The following is a 14,587-nucleotide window of genomic DNA, read 5'->3' on the forward strand; positions in this document are numbered from 1 at the left end:
AAAGAGGGTGGAGAAGAGGAGGAGGAAGAGGAGGAGGAGGAAGATTTCTATAACAACGACAATGACCAAAGAGAAGCTAGGACAAGGAAGATGTGAGAGAGGGTAGTAGATCAGGATAAGAGGAAGAGAAAGGAAAGGAGGAGGAGGAGGACTTTAACGATGACCATAACCAGAGGAACTAGGATAAGGAGGATGAGAAAGAGAGGTTAGTAGAGAAGGATTAGGAGGAAGAGGAAGGAAAGGAGGAGAACGAGGAGGATGAGGAGGCAAAAGTAAACGAAGAAGAGGAAGAAGAGGAGGAGGCAGAAGTAAAAGAAGAGGAGGAAGAGAAGGAGGAGGAGGAGGAGGCAGAACTGAATCATAAAGAGAAGAGAATAACAGGTTTAGCGTCACAAATATTAAAGGAAAATAACATGGGAGCGAAAAATCGACAGTGAATAAACTTGCCTCAACAAAACGGCGAAAAAAAATAACAAAAAAGAAAACAGATTTCATAAAAGATGCAAAGAACCGTGGTGGAAGCAGATGAAAGGAGGAGGAGGAGGAGGAGGAGGAGGAGAGGGAGAGGAGGAGGGAGGGAGAGAGGGTCGCATTGTGCAAGATTTAATGAATAAGACTTTGTTAGCGTTTTAGCAGACAATAAGGATCTGCGGGGGGGAGAGAGAGAGAGAGAGAGAGAGAGAGAGAGAGAGAGAGAGAGAGAGAGAGAGAGAGAGAGAGAATCCGGTTCCCCAGGTGTAGGCAAGGGGGCCATCAAGCCTTCCCCGGGGCCCCACACACCTGCCAGGGCCAATTAGGTGTGCCGGCGGTGGCGTAGCGGCGCGGTGGCTCCCTCCAAGACCAATTACCGTCCTCAATTGACCTGGACGAGTGTTGCTTGATGTGGGTGTGGGTGGGTGTGGGCGAATGCGTGTGTGTGTGTGTGTGTGTGTGTGTGTGTGTGTGTGTGTGTGTGTGTGTGTGTGTGTGTTCGTCCTTCTCGTCGTCGCTTCGGGTCTCGTCAGTGGGTGTGGGTGGCTGTGACTAACGCGGTTCTCGTCAGTGGGTGTGGGTGGTTGTGACTACCGCTTGTCCCACGCTTAGTTTCGATAGATGAAACTTTCAATTAGATTTTTCGACGCACATATATGTCTAAATTTGCAATAAAAAGCATTATGGAATGATTAAGGATAAAATGTACTTGTATTTTTTTGTCGTGTGCAAACTCTTAAGAATATTTTTTTATGGAGTGCTGCCGGAAGACGCGTTCGTCAATATTTTCCAACAGAATTATCGTCCTGTAGTTTCCAGCTTCATATGCATTGTTGGCAGAAGAGGTCTTGATCTCAGCGAAGGACATGCACAGTGTCCACAAGAAGTGCATGAACTGCTTCCAGGACACTGATGTAGCAATGAACATCTCGACCATCCAGAAATAGCCAGCCACTGACCTGAACATTCCGTGACGCTCACCGTCGGTCACAGGAGCAGACATCACTTAAGTGACGGTCCCTCTTGACTGTCCCTAATTACCTCGTGTGCGGATCATCGCTAACAAGTTCCTCCGCAGTCTCTGCGTCATCGACAACGCAATTATCTCCCAAATACCGATTTTGACCCAATAAACGACTTTATTCCACTGATTACCTCTGATGTGCTGTTCCCCTAAAATGAAGTGGTATAACTGACACGCAAATGAAAGAGAAGTAAATGCAATTTTTTGGTCCAAATGAAAAAGAGCAGGATATTCACTCCCTAATCTGGACCCCAAATCCAAAACGTTATTGAGCCTTTCCATCCCGGCGAGCCAGGGCGCGGGATGGGCGGCGGGTGTTCAGGCGTCACCTGCTCGGAGGCCACGAGGCTGATCCTGCTGCATGAACCTGTTAGGTGGCCTGCCACTCCACCACCAGGGTGTGTGTGTGTGTGTGTGTGTGTGTGTGTGTGTGTGTGTTTTCATCTGTTATTCATTAATCCACACAACTTTAATGGGTTTTAGCGTTAATTGGTTGCCTTGTTTATTTGCAATTAATTCCTAACAGTGGCCTATTGCTGTGTTTTTAGAAAGAGTGTTTGCCGAATCTGCCGCCCGCCCCCCGCCCCTCCCCGCCGCCCTCTGTGTGTTATCAGGACTGTTCCTTGCCGCTCCATTCCCTCGTTCTCGCTGCCCCTGAATGTCTTTTGATTATATATTCCATTACTATGAATATATTACTGAATGCAAGTCTTCAATATTGCTGAACAAGATTTTTTGCAAGGTATCACTAATACTGTGAGAGGGCTGGCATGATCTTCGCTCCCGTCCCAGCCTTCCTCTGAGCTCTGCTTCGCGACACCTTCCCGGTACGCCAGTCCCATATTAAGATCCTTGTAGTTGAAGTGAAGGTTAAAACTCTTAACAGTGGTGTGTGCAGGGATGATGAACAAGAAATAGCATAATTAATGAATCGGTGAGGAAGGTAGATGGTGTTAGGTGTATAGGAGCTGCGCAGATGATGCTAACTCATCTTGCAGACTTATTATATTTACTTTGTATTATTATTATGGTAGCGCAGTCTCCTCAGAGCCTCAGTTCTTGGATGGGCCTTTACTGTAGACCCGTTGTTGAGGGCGGCTGGTGTTTTGCCAGGCACTCTCTTAATCCGCAGAGTAAGTCACGCTCCTTTGCCAGCACTAAGAACATAATGATTTGCCGCGCTATTTTTCTCTATCCTGTTGAGCGGTCGGTCGATACGCGACTGATGCGCTGGTGTTCGCGTCAGCCCCTGCTTGAGAAGGGTAATGGAGCCCCTGCAGGAGGCGCCTTTGGGGTGGCCCTGAAGCTGTGCGGCCGCGCGTCACAGGAAGCTTTTGGCGCATCCCTCCTGATCCTTGCCTGATCCCGTTGGTTGTATCCGGCAGGGGGGTTTCGTTGGGTGGCTGAGGCAGCATTATCATCAGCAGTGTTGATGATGTGGAGCGGCGCCGGTGGAGGGCCCTTACCGCCCACCAGGCACGTGACGGGGCCCGCTGAGCCACGGCATCTGCTGGCCAGGCTGCTGAACTTTTCACTGCCCGAGGCGCGGCGGTGCGTTTCACCGATCGAGTTAGCGGCCATCGGTGAACAATTCCCAACTGCTTTGCAAACTTCAGTGTTTGGATACGTGCAATCCATCGGGAGTTGACTCATTGAAATTCGCAGGGGATCAGAGGAGAAAAACAGCGAAAATAACAGAAAAACTAACCTGAAAAAAAATCTTGCCAGTCCTAAGGTCTGATCGCGCTGTGAAGCACTTGGGTCTTAACACTTCCATGGCGGTATTGTACCTTGACCAAGCCATGTGCCGGTGCTGACAGCGAAACTTCGCAGTACAAATGAAGTCAGCTAAAAATTTCAAAAGTGAAGGTTTCAGATACCTTTGTGACACGGACGAATGTTACAAAATAGCGACACCGAGACCAACGCCGACCTGCAAATACCCTTTCGTTATTCACGCCCCAGAGTAGTTCCTAAACACGCATTCACATTAATGCCTCGGCCCGTCACGTTGATGGGGTAACAGTTCGACAACTCTCCCTTCTCTCTCTCGCTTCCAAGGGCGAACAAGCCTTGCAGAGACTGACCCTCGAAATATACACACAGATGCCATTTGGAACTCACACTCTTCGTGATTAGAGTACATGGCACCCGCTATGATAGGAAACTGCACCTCGGAAAAAATAAAATAAATATGGGTATTTTATAAAAAAAGGACAACATAGCTAACACCATGCACGCGTACGCTCCATGCGCAAGCCTTACACGACACATCCCATCACTTCATATCCAGCAAAAGAAACTCAACTTGCGGCCCCGAAATTCTTGTAGGAAAACATCGCGAAGAGAACGACATACAAAACAAATGTGTATCTTCACCTTTTCCCGCCTGTGCTCGCCTCGCCGCCACCACCACCGCCGCCGCAAAGGGGTGGTGGTGATCAAATCAGGTCAGGCAGTTACGTCACAAGCCTAAATTAGCAAGAGGCTTATCCAGGGAGCGTCCACTGATGGGGAACACCCGAGAGAGAGAGAGAGAGAGAGAGAGAGAGAGAGAGAGAGAGAGAGAGAGAGAGAGAGACTATGCCCTAACTTTAAAGCAGAGTCAGGTTGAAAATGGGACAGCTCGTTTTTCATAGTTCTTTTATTTCCGTGACCAGCGCGGGATAAAGGCTTCAAGGGGGGGATCGAACCCGCCATCCGCCAACGTTTGTATCATTTATTACTTAGTTATTGGTTGCGGCTCCACATGGTACCGTTGCAGTCACATGGTAGTAGTAGTAGTAGTAGTAGTAGTAGCAGTAGTAGTAGTAGAAACGCTGAAGAGGTCTTTGGTATACGTTGCAGTAATTATCTTGATGTTGCTCTTGGTGGTGGTGGTGATGGTAAGTGATTGTGGTGGTGGTGACAGTGGTAGTGGTGGTAGTTATGGTGATGCTGGTAGTGGAGGCGGAAATACTGTCAAGGTTCTCGGTGGCTCGGTGGAAGGGAAGACACATAAGCTACGATTGATCCTCATACCTGATCGGCTATACCTTGATGGCTTCAACCGAGGAGCCTAAGAGGAACCCATCCACGTGTAACCAGCCACTCAGCAGCATCCGTGTCCCGCGTCCCGTCCTTAATAAGCTTCCTATTGTTCTCTCACCGCTCCCCTCGCTGCCTGTCTCTTGCATAACTACTTCTTTTAGCATTATTTTTTTTATCATACTCTTTACTTCACCATCTACCCTACTACCCTTCCCTTCACCCCCCATTCCTTTCATTCCCCCCTCCTGCCACAAACGCCTCCATCTCGCTACACTGATATCCTGCAAATCTTAGCTATATCACACCTTCTACTTCACTAATCTACCCTTCTCCTCTCTACCCTACTACCCTTCCCTTCACCTTCCATTCCTTTCATTCGCCCCTCCTGCCACAAACGCCTCCATCTCGCTACACTGATATCCTGCAAACCTTAGCTATATCACACCTTCTACTTCACTAATCTACCCTTCTCCTCTCTACCCTGCCTCACCACCACCGTCTCCACCCACCATTCCTTTCGTCCCTGCAGCCAACGCCTCCATCTCGCTACACTGATATCCTGCAAAGCTTATCTGTATCATACCTTCTACTTCACTAATCTACCCTTCTCATCTCTACCCAGCCTGAGCGTCACCATCTTCACCCTCCATTCTTCTCACCCATGCAACCAACGCCTTCATCTCACTCCCCTGACAACCTACAAACCCTTCCCCATCCATCCCCTCCCCCTGTCATTACCTCCCCAGCCACCCCAGTCACGCCCCTCCCCAGTTATCCCCCCCCCCCAGCACACAGGAGGTTGAAGAGCTAAATGAGGCTTTTGTTCCATTGTTCAGCGCTAGTGACCTTCTTGTTTCGTCTTAAGATCATTGCATCCTCCTGCCCTGCCTTGCCTCATGCCGTCCATTTTGGCTTCCTCCTCCTCCTCCTCCTCCTTCTTCTTCTCTCGAGTGATTATATCGATCATGAGATTACTGTGTTCTTGAAATTAATGTGTTGTTGTGTATATGTTTTGATAGGATGCGAGAATTAGCGTGACTATACGTTTTCTTTGCGTGTGAGGTTATGGAGTTGAAGGTATACTGTTATATATACCTTTTTGCTCAATATGGAATGATAGCGTTAGATCTTTTTTTGGAGGGGAGTTTCAGGCATTAGTTCTTCTTTTAGTCACTCAGAATATACATTTATGAGCCTTTCTAATTCACTTTCAGTCTAGCCGTTTGACGTATTGTAGATAAGAAGCAACAGGTGACTGAAATCGCTCCTGAAACAAAACAAAATGGTTAAAAGGAAAGGAAAAGTTGAGTTCTTTAGAAATTCTCTCTCTCTTCGGAAAATGAATTACGGCTTTTATTTCTTGAACCGCCATGAATGCCCAACCCACCAACTCCCAAGGAAAGAGAGAAAGAAAAGTAACAGCCGCTGCAAACTTTCTCCGTCGCCAAAATCAAGTTGCGGAAAGTCGCTCAAAAATTAATTATGTTTTGTTTCGACGACTGTGTGAGTGTGTGTGTGGAGGGGGGGTGGGGGGGGGCGGTGCGTGTGTGTGTGTGTGTGTGTGTGTGTGTGTGTGTGTGTGTGTGTGTTCCCCTCTCCTCGTCTCGCTGTCTATCTATATCTATCTATCTTCCTATCTATCTATCTACATCCCTGTCCCATTTCTAAACAAGCAATCTGATACCCATATAACATCCTAATGAGCTAATCACTACTTTGCCATCCTCCTCCTCCTCCTCCTCCTCCTCCTCCTCCTCCTCCTCCTCGTTGGTCTGTTCTGTAACCTCGACGTAAGCAAACAGTTCACTTAATTGGTATCTTATCTTTCTTTGTCATCCATATTCCTCCTCCTCCTCCTCCTCCTCCGCCTCCTCCTCCTCCTCCTCCTCTTCTTCTTCTTCTTCTCCCTCCTCTTCCTCCTCCTGCATTCTCCTCTCCTATGAATATATTGAAATTCTTCGTGTTTTTTTTTTCTTCTTCGTTGCCATCCCGCGGTTGCCCCGAATTTTTATTAATCTCTCTTACGCTCTCTCTCTCTCTCTCTCTCTCTCTCTCTCTCTCTCTCTCTCTCTCTCTCTCTCTCTCTCTCTCTCTCTCTCTCTCTCTCTCTCTCTCTCTCTCTCTCTCTCTCTCTCTCTCTCTCTCTCTCTCTCTCTCTCTCTCTCTCTCTCTCTCTCTCTCTCTCTCTCTCTGTTATTCCCTCCTCCTTCACCCCCTCGCCCCTTCACCCCTTCAACCCCCCTTCCTTACCCCCTCGCTCACCCCTTCAACCCCCTTCCTTACCCCCTCGCTCACCCTTTCTCTCCTTTCCCCCCTCCTCTCTCTCCTCTTCCTCTCCTGTTACCCCGCTCCCGTATACCAAACTCCCCCGACCCCTTCTGCAACCTCGAGTCCTCCTCCTCCTCCTCCTCCTCCCACCCAGCCTTGCCCAGTCCGAGTTGTGGTAATTAGAGGATTTATAATTGAAAAACCACCTCATCAAGAAGCTCATTATGTATAGATATAAATAGATTAATATTACTTCCCTGTGGTTTCAATTCCACATGTGTGCTTGTGTGTGTGAGGGGAGGAGGGGGGAGGTGCCTCTGTGTGTGTGTGTGTGTGTGTGTGTGTGTGTGTGTGTGTGTGTGTGTGTGTTTCGTATTCTTTCTTTAAATTTTCCATCTTCATCCAGTTTTTTTCACTTTTTCCCTATTTTTTTTTTTTTTTCGTTTTTCAGTCTCAATGTACCCTTTTAATTTCTCTCTCTCTCTCTCTCTCTCTCTCTCTCTCTCTCTCTCTTTTTCTACTCCACTTTTGTCTTCCTCCCCTATATCATTTCACCCACTTTTCCCAGTCGTTCTTTTCCATTCCTCGTATCATTTATCCTTCTTTTCCTTTATTTCCTACATTCTTATTTGATTCTCTACCCGTCATGTTTCCTCATCCTCTCCGTTCTTCTCGTTCCTCCGTTCTTCCATTTATTTTCTCCGTTCATCCTTGCTCCTTTCCCTTTTCCTAGCTCTTTACTCCTTACGTTCTTTCTTTAATTCTCTTCTGCTCACGTTTCCTCAACCTGTCCGTTCTTGTTGTTCTGCAGTTCTTCCTTCCTTATATTATCCATCCTTTCTTCTTTTTATCCTTTCTCCATTACGTCCAGACCAGAAACGTTCTTACATTCTTTCTTAATCCTCTGTTGTTCATCTTTCCTCATCCTTCCCGTTCTTTTCGTTCTTGTTCTTCCATCCTCCTCCCTTTCTCCTTCACGCCCAGACTCCCCAGAAACGTTGCATCATCTTTGGGTGGCTCCGTTCTTATATCCTTTCTTAATCCTCCATTCATGTTTACTCCTATCCGTTCTTCAGTTCTCCCTTCCCTATATTCTCCGTCCATCCCTCTCCCTTCCTTTCTCCTTCACGCCCAGACTCCCCAGAAACGTTACATCATCCCTTGGTGGCTTCGTTGACGGCCAGAAAACCTGTCTTCCGCATGGTCCCAATTTATATTCCGTTAGGAAGGAAGAGGGCAAGGAGGTGTGGGAGGGAAGACTAGACGGGGGAGGAGGAGGAAGGGAAGAAGAAGCGGAGGCGACAAGGAAGGAAGAAGGATGCTGGTGAGGAGGAGGGGACAAAAAAGAATGGGGGGAGTTTGATGTGAGGGGGGAGGGAGGAGAGAGGGAGGGAGGGAAAAGGATAGTTTGGAGGAAAGAAAAAAAAAGTGTGTGCAGTGAAGAGGAGGAGGAGGAGGAAGTAAAGCTGAAAGTTGAGGGAAAGAGGAGAGAGAAGGAGGGAAGGAGGGAGGGATAGAAAGAGAAATGTTTACGAAATAGGAGGAAGGAAGTTTGAGGAGACAGAGGGAGAGAGAGGAGGAAGGTGAGAATGAAGGAACAAGGATAAAGAAAAGAGAGGGAAGAAGGTTAGGAGGAGGAAGGGAAGAAGGTGCAGGGATAACAAAGATGAGAAAGAGAGAGAGGGAAGGATCAGAAGGAAGGAAGGAAGGAAGGAAGGGAGAAATATCAGGTAGAGAGGAAAGAGAGGGAAGAGGAAGAGGAGGAGTAAGGGGAAAAGGTACATGGATAAGAGAGATGAGAAAGAGAGAGAGGAAGAGGGTCAGAAGGAAGGAAGGGAGAGAGAAATGTCAGATAGAGAAAGAGAGATAGAGAGAGGGGAGAGGAAGAGGAAGAGCGAGAGGGGACTGATGGGAAAAGATCAACAGAATATTGCGCTGATGAAAATGCAACAGGTTCGTTCTCTCTCTCTCTCTCTCTCTCTCTCTCTCCCCCCAGCCCATAAACACATGATTAACACCTTTTCTCCTTTCTTCAGGTACACAAGAGTTCCGTGGAGGAGAAAATGTTAGCAATCACACAGGAATGAACGCGGTGCTTCAAGAGGTGGACCACTGAACTAAAAGAAAATAAAGTCACAGAAAAAAAAATGCCACTGAGAGGAAAGCAAAAAGAGGAATGTGAGGTAAGGAGCGATTACTTTAAGTTGTTATTCTAGATATTAGTTTGTCAGAGAATAAGTGCAGTGACACAAACAGACAGGTATAGACAGACACAGAAAGGCATACCAGAGACAGACAGACACACAGAGAGACACAGACAGACAGACGGATGGTTCTAATAGTATTGCCAATGGCTATGAAGATACATGCCATCAATTATCTGCCTCGATCCTAGAGACTCAATGTTGCTCCTCCAATTATGCCTTTCCGAGAATTCACCAATCATAAATTAATTTCACATTTCTCTGCATTATTAATATATTACTCTTGGCTTGTGTGGTGCCAGAGCTTATTCTTCTCTGACTTTGGTTCGAGTTCTTTGTGTGTGTAGAGTTCAAGCGTAACATTTATGACGCGAAGGACAAAAGACTGTCTCGATGCGCATAGATTTCTTTGAACTTGCAGGCGACACACACACGCACACACACAAAACACACACACACACACACACACACACACACACACACACACACACACACACACACACACACACACACACACACACACACACACACACACACGCAACAGTCATGAAAACACACATTATTAGTCTCTTAACGTTTTACTCCCTTTCAAATCCTCTCGTAAATAGCTGATAAAGTTATGGCACGCGGCGGGAACATGAAGGAGGGAGCATTATGGCACATTGACAGCTGCTAAAGAGGGAGCCAGCGCGCGGTGATTGCCTCCACGGTAAGCCAACCTCACTCTGCTCTGCGCCGAAGCTCTGTAAACAATGGCTGGGAGACTGGCACCAGCGCATCACCCAACATAAACACCGAAGATCCCGCCCGTCAATATTTACTCAAGCATTTTATTGAAGTGATCCTGTTGTTGGCTGTCACCTTCCCATACTTGCCCTCCGCGCCGATGTGTTGGGGCTGGCGGGTGAGGGGAGCTATTTAGAGACCGATAGGAACGCGCGTGAATGCCTCCTCATCTACGGTGATTCGCGTCCTGTCTGTGTTAGTAATGTCACTAAGGTTCATCTTATTAACAGAGGAAGCGAAAACGAATCTGCACTCACTAGACGTAGGTACTGGAGGAAGGCAGGAAGAGAAAACAGGATATGGAGGAGGAGGAGGAAGAGAGGTAAAGCTACTGGAGGAAAGCAAGAAGAGAAAATAGGAGGAAGAGAAGGAGGAGAGATAAAAAAATGACGCCAACGGGAAAGAGAGAAAACAATCAGTCGAGAGTGTTTAAAGAAAATAAGGAAGAATATTCACTCCCTTGTACACACCCGGCACACACCTGTTTGCAAATGTAATTCAACCCTACACACACACACACACACACACACACACACACACACACACACACACACACACACACACACACGCCACACGTATAATATCCAGCTTCACATACGCCTGCGGAAATTCAGGGAACACCGTACGTAACAAGCCTCAGCTGCTGTAATTTGTAGTTAATGAGCCAGCAGTGCCGAGGATGTCACCGCCCTCCCTCTGTTCCGTCCTGACAATATCGACGAGGAAGGTCACGACGAGCCACACGAGGACAGTTAGTAAGAGACGTAGGGTGTGTGTGTGTGTGTGTGTGTGTGTGTGTGTGTGTGTGCGTGTGCAACAATTTTCTCTTTCACTCCACGTCAGTTTTAAGAAGGAAGGCTCTCGCGAGTGTTGGTCATTTGCCTCCCTTGTTGAACAGAATATAGCGAGGGTAGAAGTGTTCGTATTGCATAGAGTTCTTCTGGTCCTCCTTCTTCCTGTCCCTTCTCCTCCTCCTTCTACTCCTTATTCTCCTCCTCCTCCTCCTCCCTAGTCTCCTCCTCATCCACTTAAAGGAGAAGAACATTGATTGAAGTAGGTGGCCACTTGAAAAAAGACGAAAATGTCCACTACCAGAGCGAGGTGGCGGGCGGGGTGAGGCCTTCACGGTGGTCAGGGAAGGGGACGAGCCACACCCCGCGGCAGGGACAGGCGAGGTTAGAAATAAGCTTGAGGACATTTTTTCTGGGGTTTTACAGTGAAGAAACCAGCTTGAGGGCAAAAACAAAGGAGAAAAACGCTACCCACTGCTCCTATGAAAATAAAAAGAACTGAGTGGCGAGAAGAGAGGTCAGTTTCGAGTAGAGAGGCGTCTTAATACATAATGTTGAATGGAAACCTATCTACGTACCTCATGAACCCTCTGCTCATGCCAAGATAAGAAGAGTGTATGAGCATCGAGGTTGTGTTAAAGTATACAATCTGAGGGTTTCGATCCCCTATTGTACCCGTCAGAATAGTCTCTCGTAGCAGTTTTAGGGGTTCTCAGAGGTTGTTTTATGAGCACAGTGATAGCTTTGCAAGGACTCCGCACCACGAGCCGGAAGAAACACCCATGAGAACCCGACTAACCTTTGATGTGGCCTGTAAAGCTAATTGCAATGGGAGGCCGAGGCGTTTGAATAAGGATACGGGGCCCTCAAGGCTCAATCACGTCCCCTCTTCCTCTCATCCCCTACACAGTGAACGCTCGTGACCTGCTACTTAAATCTTAGGGGCAGACCGTCCTGAGCTATGTTACTGATGCTGAAATACTTAAACGACGAATTATAGCGTGTGCTGGGATAACAGAACTTGTGAATACATCTTAAAACCCGTACAAACTTCTTAATCGTCACTACAGGTGTTCTTGCGAGTTGTTTTTTACGCTCCGCCAGAATCGGTAAATAGACTTTGGCTTGCGGGTGATATCGTAGAAATCTTGAATGTCGAGGTCTGGCTGTTAGTGACTTCAGGCCCAACAATCTAACACCAAGCATTTTCTCTTCGCTTCGTGTACATTCCTGTGGTGAACGACGCCGCACAGTACAGAGAAAAGGTGTCGCTGGAGAGTGGCTGAGAAACTGGCATTTTCGTGCAGTCCAGCGCCTCCTGTTTCCTCCTCGGCCTTTCCACTCCCCTCCGCCCTTTGCGCTTCTCTCCTCGGCCAGCCGCCAGCCGCCTCTCTCACACACACACACACACACACACACCCGCCGCGCAGGTATTGTCTAGTCAAGTGGATTCAAGGTGAGCTATTTCCTGCTGAACACCCAAGAGGAAGGCACCGAGAATGATGATAATGATGATGATGATGATGATGATGATGATTGTGTGTGTGCGCGTGCGTGTACGTGTTTCTGTGTGCGTATGAGAGGGTTGGGGGAGTAACAGTACGTAGGTGACAAAAAAAATTAACACTTAATACTGGAGCATGAATTTAATATTTTCTAATTACCGTGGCTGCCAACCTAGGTGTGTGTGTATATGTGTGTGTGTGTGTGTGTGTGTGTGTGTGTGTGTGTGTGTGTGAGAGAGAGAGAGAGAGAGAGAGAGAGACTAGCCATTACCCGCTACAATAGGAGCGGTATACGGGCCCCCCTCCCTGGACCGAACCTGACCCCCGGCCACAATGTCATTTTAATTGGTCAATTTCGGCCACATTTCCTTCATTCTCCGCGCTTCCCCCATCGCCTTCAATCATTATCGCTTCCCCTTCCTCCCCTTACAACTTTGTCCCTCGGCCGCACTGACCCAGCCGCGACGGAAACAGTTAAGGATCAGCGTCCACGGCCGCGGCTCAAGGTTCGTCCACACAGAGATTTCAGTCCAAAGTTTTGCCGCGATCCCCAAAGCGTGTTAATGAACATGGAGGAACCTGCGGCCCCGGTGATCAGCTTGAAGGGTGTAAACTTTTTCTTTCTCTCTCTTTTTATCACTTAAGACGCCCTCTGATGGTTAGCTGCCTCGCCCTTGTGGACCTCAAACAAAAACTAGCGCCGAGAAAAAAAATTGCATCAGACAAAACGCAGTGAAAAATGTATAAAGATTTTTGTTTCATACATGTCTCTCGCGTGCATGATGTTTATTTATGAAGGATTATTATTTATGAAAGGGGAAAAAAACTGGGTGGCAACTCGGAAATAAATACAGCTCTTCAGCTTTCATATTCATAAATCACGGAGTTGGTAGGATAAGAGTGAGTATATATGTGTGTTTGTGTCTGTTCGTGTGTGTGTGTGTGTGTGTGTGTGTGTGTGTGTGTGTGTGTGTGTGTGTGTGTGTGTGTGTGTAATTTCAGGTCCACAGAGAACAAAGTTTTTCTCAAAGATGGACTAATCTTTCCTCGTCAAAAGCAAAAATTTAATTATCAGTCACAAATGAATATGAACTACCAATTTGCCGCGGAGGAGACAGAGAATGACACGGAACTTTGCTTTTGAAATTAAGTTGAACAGTATCATTTTCTTTTCCACGACGCCTTACGTATGCAAGAAATTAAGACGAATTCACATGGATCCAAAACTTCCAAACACAGAAAAGCAGTATATCTTAACAACCATTTTTGGCTTTGTACTGATTTTTCACAGTTAGCCTTTATTTTGTTTATTCGAATCAAATTTTTAGTTATCTTTGGAATATTAAAAATGAGAATGGCGCGTTCGAAAGCCTCACAGGGCACAAGGAAGCAATAAAAGGAACTGCTTAGGGAATGGAATCAGAGGGGTCACATTTTTAAACATTCCGGCGTCTATGTCAAATTTTTAGTCATCTTTGGAATATTAAAAATGAGAATGGCGCGTTCAAAAGCCTCACAGGGCACAAGGAAGCAATAAAAGGAGCTGCTTAGGGAATGGAATCAGAGGGGTCACATTTTTAAACATTCCGGCGTCTATATACATACATTTCACAAAGCTTTCGTAGAGGTCTGGAGCATATCTTGGGGTAGCTTTATCGTCGTCCAAGTACACACACTTTACACGGCTTACATAGAGGTCTTCAACGTTTCTAGGGGTAGTTTTATGACCCTGGTGGTAGTCTGACCCTTCATCTGTACCGTGAACGTAAAAAAAACACTCGTGAGAACCTGATTCATGTCCTTTTTGGGCCAAAGCGTCTGAGAATATCGAAACAGCGAGAGAGGGCTGAGAACACGTCGGCGACCCACCCTGAGCTACGGCCCATGAACAGAGGCAGTCGCGCAAACATGTTTACCCTCGGCCGCCTGCAGTTAGGAGAAGGACTTAGGGCCAGTTTCACAGTTCCCCGTGATGGGTTAGTAAGCTCCCAAACCAATACCAGAGCCTTTGAAATTTCCTTGTATAGTGTCTGGTGTTTATATTTAAGTTCACAAATTTGATGAAACTATACGGGAAAAGTCTTGTGTATTTAGTGTGGCATCGAAGACCTCACCATTTTGGATTGTATGGGATTCTATAGTTTGGTTCGGGCTGTTACGAAGACACTGTGTTGGACTGTGAAATCGGCTCTTAGACATAACACGCTACCTAGTACTCCATCCTTAGTCCCCCGAGGCGCTGTATCGTCGACCTCGCTGCTCATTAGAAGAAAGAAGGAATGAGACGAAAGAAATTGGGTCTTTAGGGGCGGTTGGGAAATAGCAAGGAAGTGGGTGCGGGCTTCTGGGGAATATTGTAAGCCCGTTTTGTAATATTTTTCTTTATTTTTGTTGTTGTTGAATGTGGAGTGTTTGTTTTTGTACTCACCTCTGCTGGCTTTCTCTCTCTCTCTCTCTCTCTCTCTCTCTCTCTCTCTCTCTCTCTCTCTCTCTCAACACACACACACA

The 14,587-nt window shown here is 47.0% G+C and overlaps 1 long non-coding RNA gene across 4 annotated transcripts in view; it reads left to right on the forward strand.

Moving 5' to 3' along the window:
* The window catches only part of LOC127001482 (uncharacterized), a 125,718-nt gene that overhangs the window by 94,886 nt on the left and 16,245 nt on the right, over positions 1-14,587 (forward strand). For all 4 annotated transcript variants that reach the window (XR_007755305.1, XR_007755304.1, XR_007755307.1 and 1 more), the window contains one exon: positions 8,830-8,976. This is a non-coding gene — a long non-coding RNA (uncharacterized LOC127001482). The remainder of the gene's footprint in view (positions 1-8,829; positions 8,977-14,587) is intronic.

Source organism: Eriocheir sinensis, chromosome 21 (assembly GCF_024679095.1).
Source record: "Eriocheir sinensis breed Jianghai 21 chromosome 21, ASM2467909v1, whole genome shotgun sequence".
In the NCBI taxonomy this organism is placed as follows: Eukaryota; Metazoa; Arthropoda; class Malacostraca; order Decapoda; family Varunidae; genus Eriocheir; species Eriocheir sinensis.